Here is a 15,718-nt window from a genome sequence, read left to right on the forward strand (position 1 = left end):
GCTACATTTGACTGTTAGATATATTATGTAGAAAGCATGCATACTTTATATTATATATTGTAAAAAATATATATTTGGTTTTTGCATGTGTATATGGTGTTTATATGCATGCTGTCATGTGTATGTATACACTGTGTGAATGTGGTAGTCTAACTTGGATACTGTCTTTCTCAATTGCAATAGCTCTTCAGCATATTTTTGGAAATGAGGGCTCTTATTTGAACCTAGAACTTGATGAGACTGCTAGGCTAGCTAGCCAGCTTGCTCTAGGGACTGCTTTCTGCTTTCTAAGTTCTGGGATTTCAGCCCATCCACCATGACCACTAAATATTTATGTGTATTTGGGGGAACCAAACTATACAGTAAGCTCTTTTACAGCCTGATCCATTATCCAGGCTGTCATATATATATACACCCATAGAAAAATCTCTAATCTCAGTTACTCATAACTGGTATCTCTAATATGAGGGAAATTGTAAGACTACCCCATACTCAGCATGTCTCAGGTAAGGTGTGCACTCCTGTCTGATTAGTACAGAGAATTGGAGTAATCATTGGCATTCTAGTTTGCACTGAATACCTCACACTATAAGGAAGTCTCTTCCAGGGACACCACTGCACATGTATTTGGTTGAATGATGGTTTTCTTAAATAAATATACCTTGCATTTCTCCATGAGCCTCCAACTCTCACTAGCCAGAAAACTGTAGGAAGACCACCGAAGAAATTCATTTCTCCAGTTCCTCTGAGCTGATGCACTTCAGAGAGGCCAGGATCATGCCATCCCCTGTTCTGCAGTGGGGATTTTCTGATACACAGCATTTTCACAAGAAATGCAGGCAATCACGACTTGGTTTATGAAGAAGGGGACTTGCCCAAGTCATCCCCCAAATCCAGGTTTTACATATTTTTTCTCAACTACTACAAATGTGTTTCTAAACATGGCAAACCACATAATTTTATCTTTTTCTTTGTGAAAGCTCTTAAAACTTTTACTCAAGGACATAACCTAACCAAACCTAACTATTGCTTTCTTGTATCTTAATCCAATCATTCTGTTTCCCGATAAATAATACTTATCTTCTAATGTTAAGAAATAACTACCCCAGAAATACTGCTTTTGTGTCTTTTTTTCTCCTTTTTTCCCTTTTTTAAAATAATTTAATTTAATTTTACATATCAGCTATGGGTTCCCCTGTCCTCCCCCCTCCCACCCCCATCTTCCCCCAAACCCATCCCCTATTCCTATCTCCTCTAGGGCAAAGACTCCCCTGGGGATTCATTTAAACCTGGTGGATTCAGTACAGGCAGGTCCAATCCCCTCCTCCCAGGCTGAGCAAAGTGTCCCTGCATAAGCCCCAGGTTCCAAACAGGCAGCTCATGCACTAAGGACAGGTCCCAGTCCCACTGCCTGAGTGCCTCCCAAACAGTTCAAGCTATTAAACTGTCTCACTTATCCAGACGGCCTGATCCAGTTGGGGACTCCTCAGCTTTTGGTTCATAGTTCATGTGTTTCCATTAGTTTGGCTATTTGTCACTGTGTTTTTTCCAACCTTGTTCCCAGCAATTCTCACTCATACAATCCCTCCTCTTTCTCAACAATTGGACTCCTTGAGCTCCATCTGGGGCCTGGCCGAGGATATCTGCATCCACTTCCATCAGTTATTGGATGAGAGTTCTAACATAACAGTTAGGGTGTTTGGCCATCTGATCACCAGACTAGATCAGTTCAGGCTTTCTCTACACCATTGCCAGTAGTCTATAGTGGAGGTATTTTTGTGGATTTCTGGGGACCTCTCTAGCACTTTGCTTCTTTCTGTTCTCATGTGGCAATCCCTGTGTCTTTCTTAGCGTCCTGTTTTCTAGGACGCCTCCCTGGAGTTGTGAGTAGCAGTCTAGTCATCTAGTATCCTCCTACGAGTGAGTACATACCATGTTTGTCTTTCTGAGTCTGGGTTACCTCATCAAAATACCAACACAATTCTTCACAGACCTGGAAAGAATAATACTCAACTTCATATGGAAAAACAAAAAATCCAGGATAGCCAAAAGAATCCTGTACAATAAAACAACTTCTATAGGTATCACGATCCCCGACCTCAAGCTCTACTATAAAGCTACAGTAATAAAAACAGCTTGGTACTGGCATAAAAACTGACATGTGGACCAATCGAATCGAAGACCCTGACATTAATCCACACACCCACGAACATATATTTTTTGACAAAGAAGCCAAAAATGTACAATGGAAAAAAGAAAGCATCTTCAACAAATGGTGCTGGCATAACTGGATGTCAATGTGTAGAAGGCTGCAAATAGATCCATATCTGTCACCGTGCACAAAACTTAAGTCCAAGTGGATCAAAGACCTCAATATAAATCCAGTTACTCTGAACCTGATAGAAAAGAAAGTAGGAAGTAGTCTTGAATGCATTGGCATAGGAGATCACTCCCTAAATATAACACCAGTAGCACAGACACTGAGAGAAACAATCAATCAATGGGACCTCTTGAAACTGAGAAGCCTTCGTAGAGCAAAGGACACTGTCAACAAGACAAAGTGACAGCCTACAGAATGGGAAAAGGTCTTCACCAACCCCACATCTAACAGAGGCCTGATATCCAGACTATATAAAGAACTCAAGAAATTAGACATCAAAATTCCCAACAGTCCAATTAAGAAATGGGCTATAAAACTAAACAGAGAATTCTCAACAGAGGAAGCTCAAATGGCTGAAAGACATTTAAGGAATTGCATTTGTGTCTTCTGCATTCCATGTATATATAAGAAAAAATCATAACCATATTTTAAAATATTTTAAAATTGATATATAGAGCAATACTCCTCCAGAACAAACAGATTAAATTGATGACTTGAATGTGAACCATTCATGTTTCACAGCAAATTTAGAGCCCCCAAATCTCCAAAGATGTGAGATGTAAGAATGAAAATTTCCTTAGTTTTCCTGTTTACACCATATAGTGCTCTTTAAAAGTCTGTGCTGTCCTCACTAATATCCATCATAAAAATTTTAATTTACTCTAACCATGACTACATTTAGTAAGTGCTTTTTCAGACAGGAAGTAGAATTCTTATAATGATGGACTCCTTTCTCCTAGTTATTAAAGAAATCTGTTTTATCATGCTGATTCTTTTCAGCTTCCCATAATGTGTGGAATAACCAATGCAGTGGGTTCAATATAATGGGGAAGAGAAAAGAAGAAAACAACATGCAGAATAATAGCTGGCTTTTAATGAGAATTCTTTAGGGCTTTGACCAAGCACATCCAAAATAATTTCTCTTATGTTAGTAGCAAAGGCAAATTACTCACAACATTATACTGTTAAGGGCTGTCACTGTATTCCCACAGCTGTAATACTGCCTCTTATAGATGTGCTAGAATCAACTTTATAACTTTTGCTATTAGTTGCTAAGAAACAAATTATAATTGCAGTTCATATCCTTTCCTGTGTTAGACTCTTAATGCCCCATAGTAGCATTTATTTCCTTCAGAAGATTAAATCATCAACAAAGTAATTGTTTTAAATATAATTGACAAGGAAAGCACTTTTAGAAAGCAGGCCATGATTGTGTTATTTTTATTCAGGAGGGGCTTGGGGTAGTAGTGCTGTTACCTAATCATGCTGCAATGGCTTAAGACTTTGACAAGCATTTAATGGCTTCCTTTTCAGGCAGTTGTTTCTTAATTAGGAACCAAGATCACCACTTTTATGAATCATCAGGTTCCACAAAAAGTGATATTTAAGAGGACAAATTTTGCTGGGAAACTAATCAGAGCTCATGCAGTGGTTCTGTCCCATATTACATGTAACTGATTCAAGTTACTTAATTTCAGTGTTACCTGCTGTGAAATAGAAGTAAAAAAAAATGTGTCTGTGTTCTGTCACCTAAGCAATAATCAGGATAATGCACTTGAAATATATAACAACCGCCCAGGAAATGGTGACAGTTAATTGTGTTGTCAACTCTTAACATTAGGGAAGAAATTCTAAAGATAATTTTAAGTACCTTCATAAGGATAACTGAATACAAGGGTTGATTAGCCATACATAGTTTTCAATTAATATACAATTAACTTTCAGAAAGCTATAGCAAAATTAGAGAGTGAACTGAGAAATTCATTCATTTATGCATTTATTGGAAAAGGTACCTGAGCATTATTGCTTGAAGATTTAAATACTTCCTGATAAAAAGGTGAAAATAAAGAAGGGCTTAATACCACAGATAATAGTGACCACTATGTTACCAAAGAGAAAATATTCTTGTGTACCAGACTCACAGTCTGAGCAAATGTTGCATCTAAAAGTAAGATGAAGTAATACCTCTTATATGTCCTCTGGGGAACACCACCTGTTGATGGAGAACTATTCAGTGTATTTTATGTACTGTCATCAGCTCCATGGTTCTCACTTTACAGTGCTTTCCAAGTATTAGACTCTAGCTGGACTTTCTTTGGACTACTAGTTCCCAAATAATGGCATGGAGACTTCTTATTAATGATGTAAGCTTGGCCTTAGCTTAGGCTTGTGGTCAACTAGCTCTTACAAGTTAAATTAACCAGTTTATATTAATCTATGTTCTGCCACATGGCTCGTTACCTCTACTCAGTATCATGAGTCCTACTTCCTCCTTGTCTGGCTGGCAAAATCTGCCTGTATTCTTCCCTAGTTACTATTTCTGCCCAGAAGTTTTGCCTATCTTCTCCTGTCTAGACATTGGCCATTCAGCTCTTTATTAAACCAATCAGAAGGTACCTGGGCAGAGATACATAACATCTTCACAATGTGTAAGAACGTTATCCCACAACATTTCCCTCCTCATGTCTAAATAAAAAGGGAAGGTTATAACTCTAACACAATAAAACTATATACAATAAGAACAATTATCATGTATTGTTCTAATTAAATAGCAAAGGTTTTAACTCTAACATAGTAAAACTATACACAGTAAGAACAATTACCAGATAAGAATTACATTCACAATATCCAGTCCATTAGTATTTGACACAGTTGGAGAAAATACCCTATTATCTATCCTACCTTTGTGAGTCCAAAATTTTATAATGAAGTTACTTTCTATCATAATTTTTATCACCAATATAAAAATATCTTTTTAGACCTTAAAACATTTTCTTAGATAAACAACTTAAGCTTTTATGTGTATAAACCTTATAAACTTTACATTTGTAAGTTTCTTTTCTGAATTTGGCAACAAATTCAGTATAACTATCTAGTCTTCAACCTTCATCACAGACCTGAGAAGGATAAAATATTACCTGAGTAAACAGGAAGTACAGACAACTTCCAAAGCTATATAAATGACAGAGATGATGCCTGTCTGTATAGTCACCCCAGGGATCCTCTGTCAGTGTTGAAGCATCCATCTTGACCTACAGACCTAGAATAACAGACTTTTCTGTGAAGCAGGAATTTTGAAGGACTGGCCTACCTTGTCTTGGCAAAGTTTGGTAGTCACCTTCTTTTGTGTCCTGCTTGTCCAGTTTGGACAGCATACTGTCAGCATTCAAGGCAAAGGCAGTTTTTGTTTTTTTGATTGATTGTTTTTGTTTTTGTTTTTTGTCCAATAGCTAACTTCACCACATTTAAAGCAAATGCTATATGGAAGTTCTTTGATGCCCATCATCTTCTCTGAAGTAGATTGATGCTTCCAGGAGCAGATGTATCTCATTGTCATGAAAAGCCTTATGTTATTAAAAGATCTTAAATGCCATATTCTGTAGATCTGTGAAATGCTTGTAGACTACCTATCTATCTAAAATATATCTCTGTTTGACCTTGAAAACAGACCTAACATGACTACAAGTTTGAGTGTTATAAATGACTAATACTAACATGTATTTGTTTTTTGTTTTGTTTTATTTTATTTGAAAGTCTCCTAACCAAAAAAAGCCCAGGGCCAGATGGTTTCAGTGTAGAATTCCACCAGACTTTCAAAGGAGAGTTAATACCAACACTCCTCAAATTATTCCACACAATAGAAATAGAAGGAATGTTGCCAAATTCTTTTTATGAAGCCACAGTCATTCTGATACCCAAACCACACAAAGAATCAACAAAGGAAGATAATTACAGAGTAATTTCCCTTATAAACATTGATGCAAAAATACTCAATAAAATACTTGCAAACCAAATAAAAGAGTATATCAGAAAGATCCACGATGATCAAGTGGACTTCGTCCCATAGATGCAGGGATGGTTCAACATACAAAAAACTGTGAATATAATTCACCATATAAACAAACTGAAAGAAAAAAAAAAAACACATAATCACCTCATTAGATGATGAAAAATCTTTGACAGAGCTTTTTAGCTAATAAAGAAAAACAAAATTATATCATTTCCAGGAAAATGGATGTAACAAGCGTTAATCTTCTGAAAGACAAATTTTGAGTTTTCTCTAATATTTGATTTCTTGATTTTACATGAACACATAAAACCTTGTATGTATATATGATATGAAAGTAGCAGTAAAAATGTTTATGGGAACAAGGGGCACTAATGAGGATGAGAAGGGAGAAAAAAGGTAGATGTGAGGGTAGATACTCAACATACAAGGTATACATCTGTGAAAGTGCCTCTATAAAACCCAGTACCATGTAAAATGATATATTCAATGAGAAAAAAATTAATCTGAAAAAGACCCCAATCTAAACTCCCAAGCTACTTACCACCTCTAAAATTATGTAAAATCTTAATTTCACCCTTAATTAAGGACAGCATATCTGGCATGTGTGGATGACATCAAGTTCCTGTAAGTGAGGCATGCTCTCTTATATTCATTATCCTGGAAGATGCAGTTACATCCTGGAGACTTTTCTCACTTAATGTTTCCTTCTGACCTCTATTGAGGAACAAGTTCGTGTCTCTTGATGCCTTTATATACACTCAAATTTTATGCTTGCATGAGTGTAAAAAATTGCCACCTTCATGTGTATAATAACACACTTTCATTCTCTGAGAAAGGAAGCTGAGACACTATGTGTTATAGAAAAATAATCTTCTTCAGAAACCTTAGATTTATAATTATAAATCTTAGGTGATGTGAATTCTTTGAGGATTGTAATTACCTCTTACAATTCCAAACCCAAGTTAAGGCAAATGTTTTGATCTACATTTAAATGCCAACAGAGTACATTATAATGTGAAAGGAATTCTGGGAAACCCAAGGTGAAGTTAGATATTATTCTGCTAACATCTCAAATGAATGATATGGGGAGAAATAAAAAAGAAAAACACATGGAAGGCTTATGTTGTTAGTTTTTGGTTTGGGGTTTTTTTTTTGTTTGTTTGTTTGTTTGTTTTTTCCTCTTTGGAGACCTGCCATCCAGCTCCGAATTAAATACACAGGGACTTAGTCTTACTTATGAATGGCCAGCCTTAGCTTAGCTTGTTTCTAGCCAGCTTCTCTAACTTAAATTGTTGCATTTCTCTTTACATTTTGCCACAGGGATTTTTACCTTTCTTTATTCTATAATCTTTCTTTCCTTCTTACTCCAAGGCTGGCTGTGTGGCTGAGTAGCAGGCCCCTGGCAACCTACTCTCCTTCTCCTTTTTTCGTTCTTCCTTCCCTCTCAAGCCTAAATTTCTCCTTCTATTTATTCTTTACTTGGCAGCTCTACCTAGCCTTCTCTCTTCTGTCTAGTTATTGCATGTTCAGCTCTTTACTAGACCAACCAGGTGTTTAAGGCAGGAAAAAGTAACACAGCTTCACAGAGTTAAACAAGTGCAACATAAAAGAACGCAACACATTTTTGCATCATTAAAAATATTCTACAGCATAAACAAATGTAACAGATTTTAAATTAATATTCCACAACAGTCTTAGATTCAAATGAAAATGAAATAATATGCCAGAAGACCAACTGAAATAATACATCTGCCAGAAACCAGAACCAGTGATAAAGGTGTTTCGATCTTAGGTCCAGAAAATCCACATGTTATGTTCAGTGAATACTACTTATATTTATTCTTCATTACCTTCATTCCTCCCTTTGAAATTATAAAAGAATTATTGGTTATCTTTTGCACACCATCATTAACTAATTAAATGTACAAAATAAGTTACAGGTTGGAAAATGGAAATGGGAGTGGACAATAGTAGTATGCTATGAGTTAGATGGATGTAAGTTTTTAGCTAAAGATAGAAGATATGGGGATTAAGACTATTATAATTATGTATTAACCTTTGAGGATGCCTTCTGTAAAGCACCTTTTCATGAAACACTTTCCCAGTGGCAATAAGGGGTTGCAAATACATACCTATAGCAGATTCCTACCTTCTTATCATGTTTCTTTCCCTTTGATGGAAAGGAACAGACAGTTTAAAAAAACTCTTGCTTTTTTTTTTTTTAACAAAAAGTCAATGTAAGTTTCAACATTCTGGTTATTTCTCTAAGAAGTTAGAATATACCACTGAGCAGACAGGAGGTCAGGTGCCATGATCTCCTTTGGGGACCAAGAGCCAGTAACATTTCACTTTGAAAATCTTGTTAGTGCTCATTCCCTGTGGCTTCCAGGCTAAGCTACTACTTTTCTTTATCTCTCTTCTTTATAATGCATAATAAAATAGAGAGAAAGAATGCATGTGTCCCAGGGTCCTGTGGTGAGAAAGGCAACTAGATGCTTAAGAAGTGCTTTCAAGGGGATCCAAGCTTAAGGCTGAAGAGTGTCTTAGAAACAAGCAATTCTCTTCACTGTCTTGACCTGAACCATCTATTTACTCTGTGCTATAAAGGAACAGACAGAAATCAACATCTCATTTCCCTGACTTCAAATACAAGGAGGATAGGAGTGTGAGAAACCCTTCTTGGAGGAGATCACAGGTAGCAGCACAGTCCTACTGCTGATATTAGGGCTTCCTGCCTCTGCCCATCACACATATTTATTTCACATTAGTGTTCCCCCTTTGTCTACAAGAGAATATCATAAAGGCTACCAGGGTACAGTGTCTAGAAGCTGAAAGAAATGAGAAGATAAATTATGAACCAAAGGGAAGAGTTGGAAGCATCCACTCATCAATCACTGTGACTTTTTTCTCAGCGTGGCCCGAGCTTTTAAAAGGAGGCAAACCCAACTTAGTCCACATTACCTGAAGTCATTATTTTATTGCTGTCATACTTGCATTATGTAGAAAAATCTCCAACAAATCTGCCTCCCTTGTTATAAAACAGCATTTGGACACAAGATACTACTTGGCACATAGAAAAAAACCTATTCTTGCTGTTTTGAAATATTATTTGATCATTGCAGGATGGTTGCTACTGTCCCTAATCTACTAGGTTGACATTTAGTGAACACTTAATGAAAATTCTATTCTTACCTGGTTTATTCTGTGAATAAATATTTTGTTGCTTCCTTTCCAATTTGTAATATTTGCAGTAAAAGTACTGTGCATAACTTCCCAAGAAAGGTCAATATACTCTCCTTCTTAACTGTAGCCCTTTCTGGTTGTCTGGGTGTATGGTTTTCATGGAGTCACCTATTTTATCATAATCTCAAATTTTAGATACAGATTGATTACTTTCTTTATAATGCCCGCTGAAAATTCTGCATGTAGCCATTTTAAAAAGTGAAATAATAGTAGATACTAATTACTATTTTTTTCAGTAATTAGAAAATCTCCCATCAGAAGGGAAGTTCCTCTGAAGGTACAGGTTGGGAGAATGAGTATTAGAACAGTAGAGACAGGAGGAGATTGCACTGAACCACAGCTATATGTTTTTATTTACAGTATTTGGTATTATAAAGACAACTTAATAACCATACCAGGCAAGCACAATGTATACTGAACTATTGGTCCCATCATTGTTAAAATTAATTGGATACACACATACACACACACACACACACACACACACACACACACACACGCACTCACACTCACTCACTCTCTAACACACACACACACACACACACACACACACACACACACATATATATATATACTTATACATACATATATATATAATCCATATATATTAATATATATAACATCTAAGGAATCACTGTATAGGAACTATGTAAGTAGCCCTGTTTATCAGATGAGGAATCCAAGTTCTGTAAAGATTAAGGTCTTTGACTGAAGTCACAAAAAGAAGTGGTGGAAATGATCCTCAACACAAACCAGTTTTTTTTTTATTTTATTTCAATAAAACTATATCATAAATGTGGGCTCATGGGGAAGACATCATTCTTGGTATTGGGTTGATGCTGAAAAATGTTAATCTAGAAATAAATAAGGTGATTTATATTTCATGCCACACTTGGCCCTTAGCCCCAATCCCCTACAAGAAATGCCTTTAAAAGTTGGAGGCAGGTAGTATATGCCTGTAATCATAACTTTGGGGAGGCTGATACAGGGTAGATCCTTGGGGCTTTCTTGCCTGACAGCCTAGATGAATTAAGATCCAAAACAGTGAAAGACACTGTCTCAAAAATCAAAGTGAATGACTTCTGAGGCATAATACCCAAAATTAACCTCTGGCTTATGCACACACACATACATACATACACTAGATTGTGTGTGCATACACCAGATTCAAAATGGCTATGTGCTTTGGTTTTCAGACTGCTGCAGTTACTATTGTATGATCATGATGGAATCTCCCAAATAATGCATCATATAGATTGACAAAGACTGGAAATCTGGATTACCCTTTAAACAGTCTCTTCATCTCCTTGGGAACAAAAGACACAGTTCATGGTGGGCTACCTGCTGTGGTCTTTGTACAGCACTAGGAACAAGGCATTTTACTTCCCTGCACTTTCCTTTCCTGAAGAATGAGAAAAAAATGAATAACTTGATTCATTTTAAGATCCTTTTAGGTGTGATATACCATTAATACGTGTGACCTAATTAAAATAGCTCATTTCAGGCTAAATCATACTGAATCAAAGTGTCAAAATTAAGATGATGTCATGGGAAATATGACTTGAACCCTGGAGAACTATGAAGTATTTTCATGAAGGGAATAGAATCCAGGCAGGGAGAGACTGCCATGACCTAGAAGGAGCAGAGCTTTGGTGATGAATGTCTTTGGACAAAAATCCCAGTCCTACCTAGCATGTGACAGTGATCCTCCTTTAAGCAATTTATTCAGCTTTCTCAAACTTGACCTAATGAGGTAGATTTGCAAGTTCAGTGGGTTTGCTCATACAAATTTTCATTAAGCTTTCTGCTCTGCACAGGAATTCAGGGTTGAGAATAGCATTTTTGTTTTGTTTTTCTAAAAGTCCTTTTCTTTTTTTTAAGATTTATTTATTTATTATGTATATAATGCTCTGCCTGCATATATGGCTGCAGGCCAGAAGAGGACACCAGATCTCATTACAGATGGTTGTGAGCCATCATGTGGTTCCTGGGTATTGGACTCAGGACCTTTGGAAGAGCAGTCAGTACTCTTAACTGCTGAGCCATCTCTCCAGGCCCCAAAAGTCCTTTCTTATTAAATATGTTAATATTTAAACTTGAGGGGTTCCTGCTTAGACATCCTCTTATGTCTTAAGTTCTTTGGCACAAGTTACCCTAAACCTCTAATCTTATGTATTCTTCATCCCAATCATGGAAAGGGACACTTCCTTCTGTGTACAATTGTTGATTGATATTTACTGTTTGCAAAATTTCACAAGTACGCTACTCAGTACTCTCCAGAGAATCAATAAGACATGTATTTATCTCAAGAAAATAATTTATTATGGGGAATTGGCCCATATAATCATAGAGGTGGCAAATCCCACAATATTTGCCTAAAATCCTTAGGAAGTGCTAGTATGGTAATAAGCAGGCTTGCAATCCTAATTACCCGTGAAGCTAAGGCGAGAGAATAACAAGTTCAAGGCCTAGATAGACTACAGAGAAAATTCAGGTCTAGCTTGAGCAATTTAATGAGACTTGTTTCAAAGTTTAAAAGTGAAGGTAGAAACAGATGAGCTGGCTCAGCAGGTAAAGACATGGGCTGCCAAGCCTGGCAACCTGAGTTCAATTGCCAAAACCCACATGGAAGAAGAGAATGGCTCCTACAAGTTGTCCTCTGACCTCTATACACACAACATAGTACATGGATATATGCACACAAATACACATCCCCTCACCCCCACCTACAACACAAGAACACGCACTCACACTTACAGCACACACATAAAAACAGCTATAAAAGATATCAAAAGACAATCATCATGCTGTGGCAAAACCACAGTTTGTGTTAGGATAGTTGAGAGCTGGGAGGGACCTTGATGCTGAGTGGTCAGCAATGTTCTCTGAAGGTAGTCCTATACTTGTCTGCTGATTCACCTGCTGCTGACAGACATGTCTGAGTTCAGGTCTAAAAGACAAGGAGTGATTGTTAGTTCTCATCACTACCTCCAGTTTGTCTGAAATAATGAGCAGCATTGGTAATTATCAAAACCTAGTCTTCATCTTTTACAAGAGCCTTAATCATGTTCAGCTTCGGGGGGGGGGGGCATAGCATAACCTCAAAAAAAATGTGCTTTTTGCCTTGGTTTCAAGTGTTTAAGAATCATTAGATGTTTTTTTTTTTTTTTTTTGGTTTTTTTTTTTGTGTGTGAACTGCAGTGAAGTGTACAATGAGCACCATCTGAGGTCTGCAAGGGCAAATTTCCAGGAGAGGAAAATCTAGTGTCAGCTTCAAGGCCAGAAATAAAATACTAACCTTGAATATAATGAGTAACCTCAGTAATTCATTCAAATAATTTTATTTTGTACTTGAACAATTTTTTCTGAAACCCAGACATGAGAAAAATCACTATCAGAAATTAATGTAATAGATTCATGATAAAATGACTGTGTGGTTTGAACTTGGTGATTAAGAAGAACAGGACAGGTTTGAAGGCATCTTAAGAAAAGCAAACACTGGAGTTTTAAATATAAATACAAATTAAGGGAAGGGTGATTGAAAGTACCATATGAGCAGAATTATTTTACTTCTTGAGGAAGAACTTGAGGAAGCATCCAGTCATCATGAGTATGCTGACAATACTTCTGCAAAAGCAATGGTGTGTATGTGATCAGAATCTGACCTCATCTTGAGATGACCCAGAGAAGCGAGAATTCTATGATGGCTCAGTTACCGGTGCCACAGTCAGTTTCTGTCACTTCAAATTCAGTCTCTGGATCTTACAACTCTTTTGCACAGCCACTCATTCACCTTCCTTCTCTGAGTCTGTTTTCCTCTCTGGTGACATGTGAGTGGTGTATAGCATCCTTGATGAGCTTATTAGATCAATAATGCACAGTACGTGCTCATCATGGCACTGTGCAGCATAAATAACACACACCATATAGTATTAGCAACAACTATTATAAACAAAACAGCTAGTGTGTACCAGGATTTACTTTGTTCCAAATACTAGTGTAAATACTTTATACTATTTCTTAACCCTGACATAAACTTATGTGGTCTCCAGTGATTTCAGGTGATAGATGTAAATACAGCATAGAAAAGTTAAATGCTTAGCCAAGGTCACACGACTTCTTACTGGGAAGCTAAGATCTGAAGCCTGCTAACAGATTTATTCTAACACTCTACTGTTTTATATATTACTACTACTCACTATGTATCAAATAATAACCCTAACCACTAATTCAAACTAGTAAGAAACACTATCACGATCAATGCACAGTCATTGTTGGATGTTTGGCAGGGTATAGCTCCCTCTCAAGTCCCTTGCAGCTCTGATTTTCTATCCTTGGATTCTGTTTCTTCCCACCCTGGCTTTGAGTAGGCTGTGCTTATGGTTTTGGTGTTTCTTTGCTCAAGACACCAGAAGGAGGAATGTGAAGTGATGTAGGCTCTCAGCCTCTCGGTAAAATGCAGTTGACTTCTCTTTCCACTGTTGCACCTACTCAAAAGCTAAAAAAAAAAAAAAAAAAAAAAGAGCCCACAACCCCTTCTTTCCCACTTGATATATATATTGAGCTGGGGATCGAACCCAGGGCCTTGTGCTTGCTAGGCAAATGCTCTACCACTGAGCTAAATCCCCAACTTGACCACTTGATATTTTTTACTGTGCGTGCCTGTTCCTCTAGGTCAAGACTAGGATAACAGTACTGGACACTCCCTTATTTTTTCTTAATTTTTACTTCTAAGCAATTTTTAGTATCTGCACTGCTGTCCATTTTAGGGAAGATTTGAGGTAAGAGTTCTCTTCCCTTGAGACACTGGCAAGCATCTCTAATGAAGTTTAGTCACTGGCAGGAAAAAAATAATCAGCTGGAAAGTAGTTTATATTTCTTTTTCAGATCCTGCTTGGGTGTGATCTTAGAGCATGAGGTAGAGTGAGCCAAATTGCAAGAGATACTTTGGAATGAAAAAGCCACTCCAGGAAAGTGGTTTTTCACAATGCGAATTGTCTTCTGTGTTCTGTGTCCTCCTGCGGCATCCACTCATTTCACTATATGAGATAATAATCCCCATAGAGTGTAAACTGATAGAATATGTATGACCTCATACTAAAATGATAAAATGGAAAGTGGGAACATAAGCTATTTATCTTTAAAAGGCCACAGGTATCTATTTACAACGTCTTTTTCTAGGTAAGGCATCTAAAACCACACCTTAAAAATATCTACATAAGAAGGCTCTGTAATGGGGCACTTACAACGTTATTGGCCTTATTCCCATAGTCTTTCAGTGAATGTACTGCCTCGATAGTTTCTTTTCCAATGAAATTATAATCTTCTACAAAACTTTATTCTGAAGGCCAAATTGAAAGGCACTTACTCTCAAAAGATCTAAATCATAATCCTAAGAATGCTAACCTCAAAACAGAGTCATCACTCAACTCACTTTCCCCAGATCTTATGTTGGAACCACCTGCTCCTTCAGATAGCTCGGAAGCCTGTCTATCATTGTTGGGTGCAGAAGGAATAAGAGCCTCTCTTCTTGATGAAACCTTTACCTTTTAAATACATGACACTCAGAGACATGGAATTCTGAAGTTATACATACCAAACTTCTGAGAGACACAGAAAAGATAGGAGCGAAATATTATTGTTCTATTATTTCTTCTGTGTTTAGGGTTTCTACAAATCCATAACCAACTGGCTGTTCATTACATATAATGTTGCATCTACGTAGTATCATTGGTACCCAGAATGCATGATCAGTCAACAGAGGCTCAGTATATTAGATTTTAATCTATAGCCTGATTGTGTAGGGTTCAACCTTTGCCTTAATTATTAGCTTTATGCTCTAGGCAGGTTCTGTATTCAGAATCTGTTTCCTCATCTATAAATTGATAATACTTATTACTAACCCACGGAGAAGTTACAAATATTAAAAGATGTGACTTATAAAAAGGATACACTTCTGTTTAAATATAATAATGATAATTATTATCAAATGTTATTATTATTATTATTATTATTGCATCTCCATAGCTATTGACTCGCAGCATGAAAAGTCAGCCTGACCTTGTTGCCCAAGTGAGTGTACCTCATAAATTACTTTCCAACAGAAATTAAAGGGGTTCCAAAGAACATGGTAGGAAGGTAAATAAAATGTAATTAAACTATAAAAGAACTGGAAAAGTTTAGATCTGGTTCCAAGATAAAGGATCCGAGCATTGCAGGTGTTTAACCTTACCTTACCTTCTGTCTCTACCACACTAGAGAAATATCTATGGGCTTTGGCCACGTGTTAATTTCCAAATGAAGTA

At 36.8% G+C, this 15,718-nt stretch overlaps 1 protein-coding gene and 1 non-coding gene across 4 annotated transcripts in view; one reads left to right on the forward strand and one right to left on the reverse strand.

Annotated features, from left to right (window-relative positions):
- Cntn4 (contactin 4) overlaps window positions 1–15,718 on the forward strand; it is a 1,000,458-nt gene that overhangs the window by 680,021 nt on the left and 304,719 nt on the right. The gene's annotated exons all lie outside the window — the stretch shown is intronic.
- On the reverse strand, window positions 13,971–14,044 carry Trnaa-agc. The gene has a single exon. It is a non-coding gene; the product is annotated as a tRNA-Ala (tRNA).

This window comes from Onychomys torridus, chromosome 3, assembly GCF_903995425.1.
Source record: "Onychomys torridus chromosome 3, mOncTor1.1, whole genome shotgun sequence".
In the NCBI taxonomy this organism is placed as follows: domain Eukaryota; kingdom Metazoa; phylum Chordata; class Mammalia; order Rodentia; family Cricetidae; genus Onychomys; species Onychomys torridus.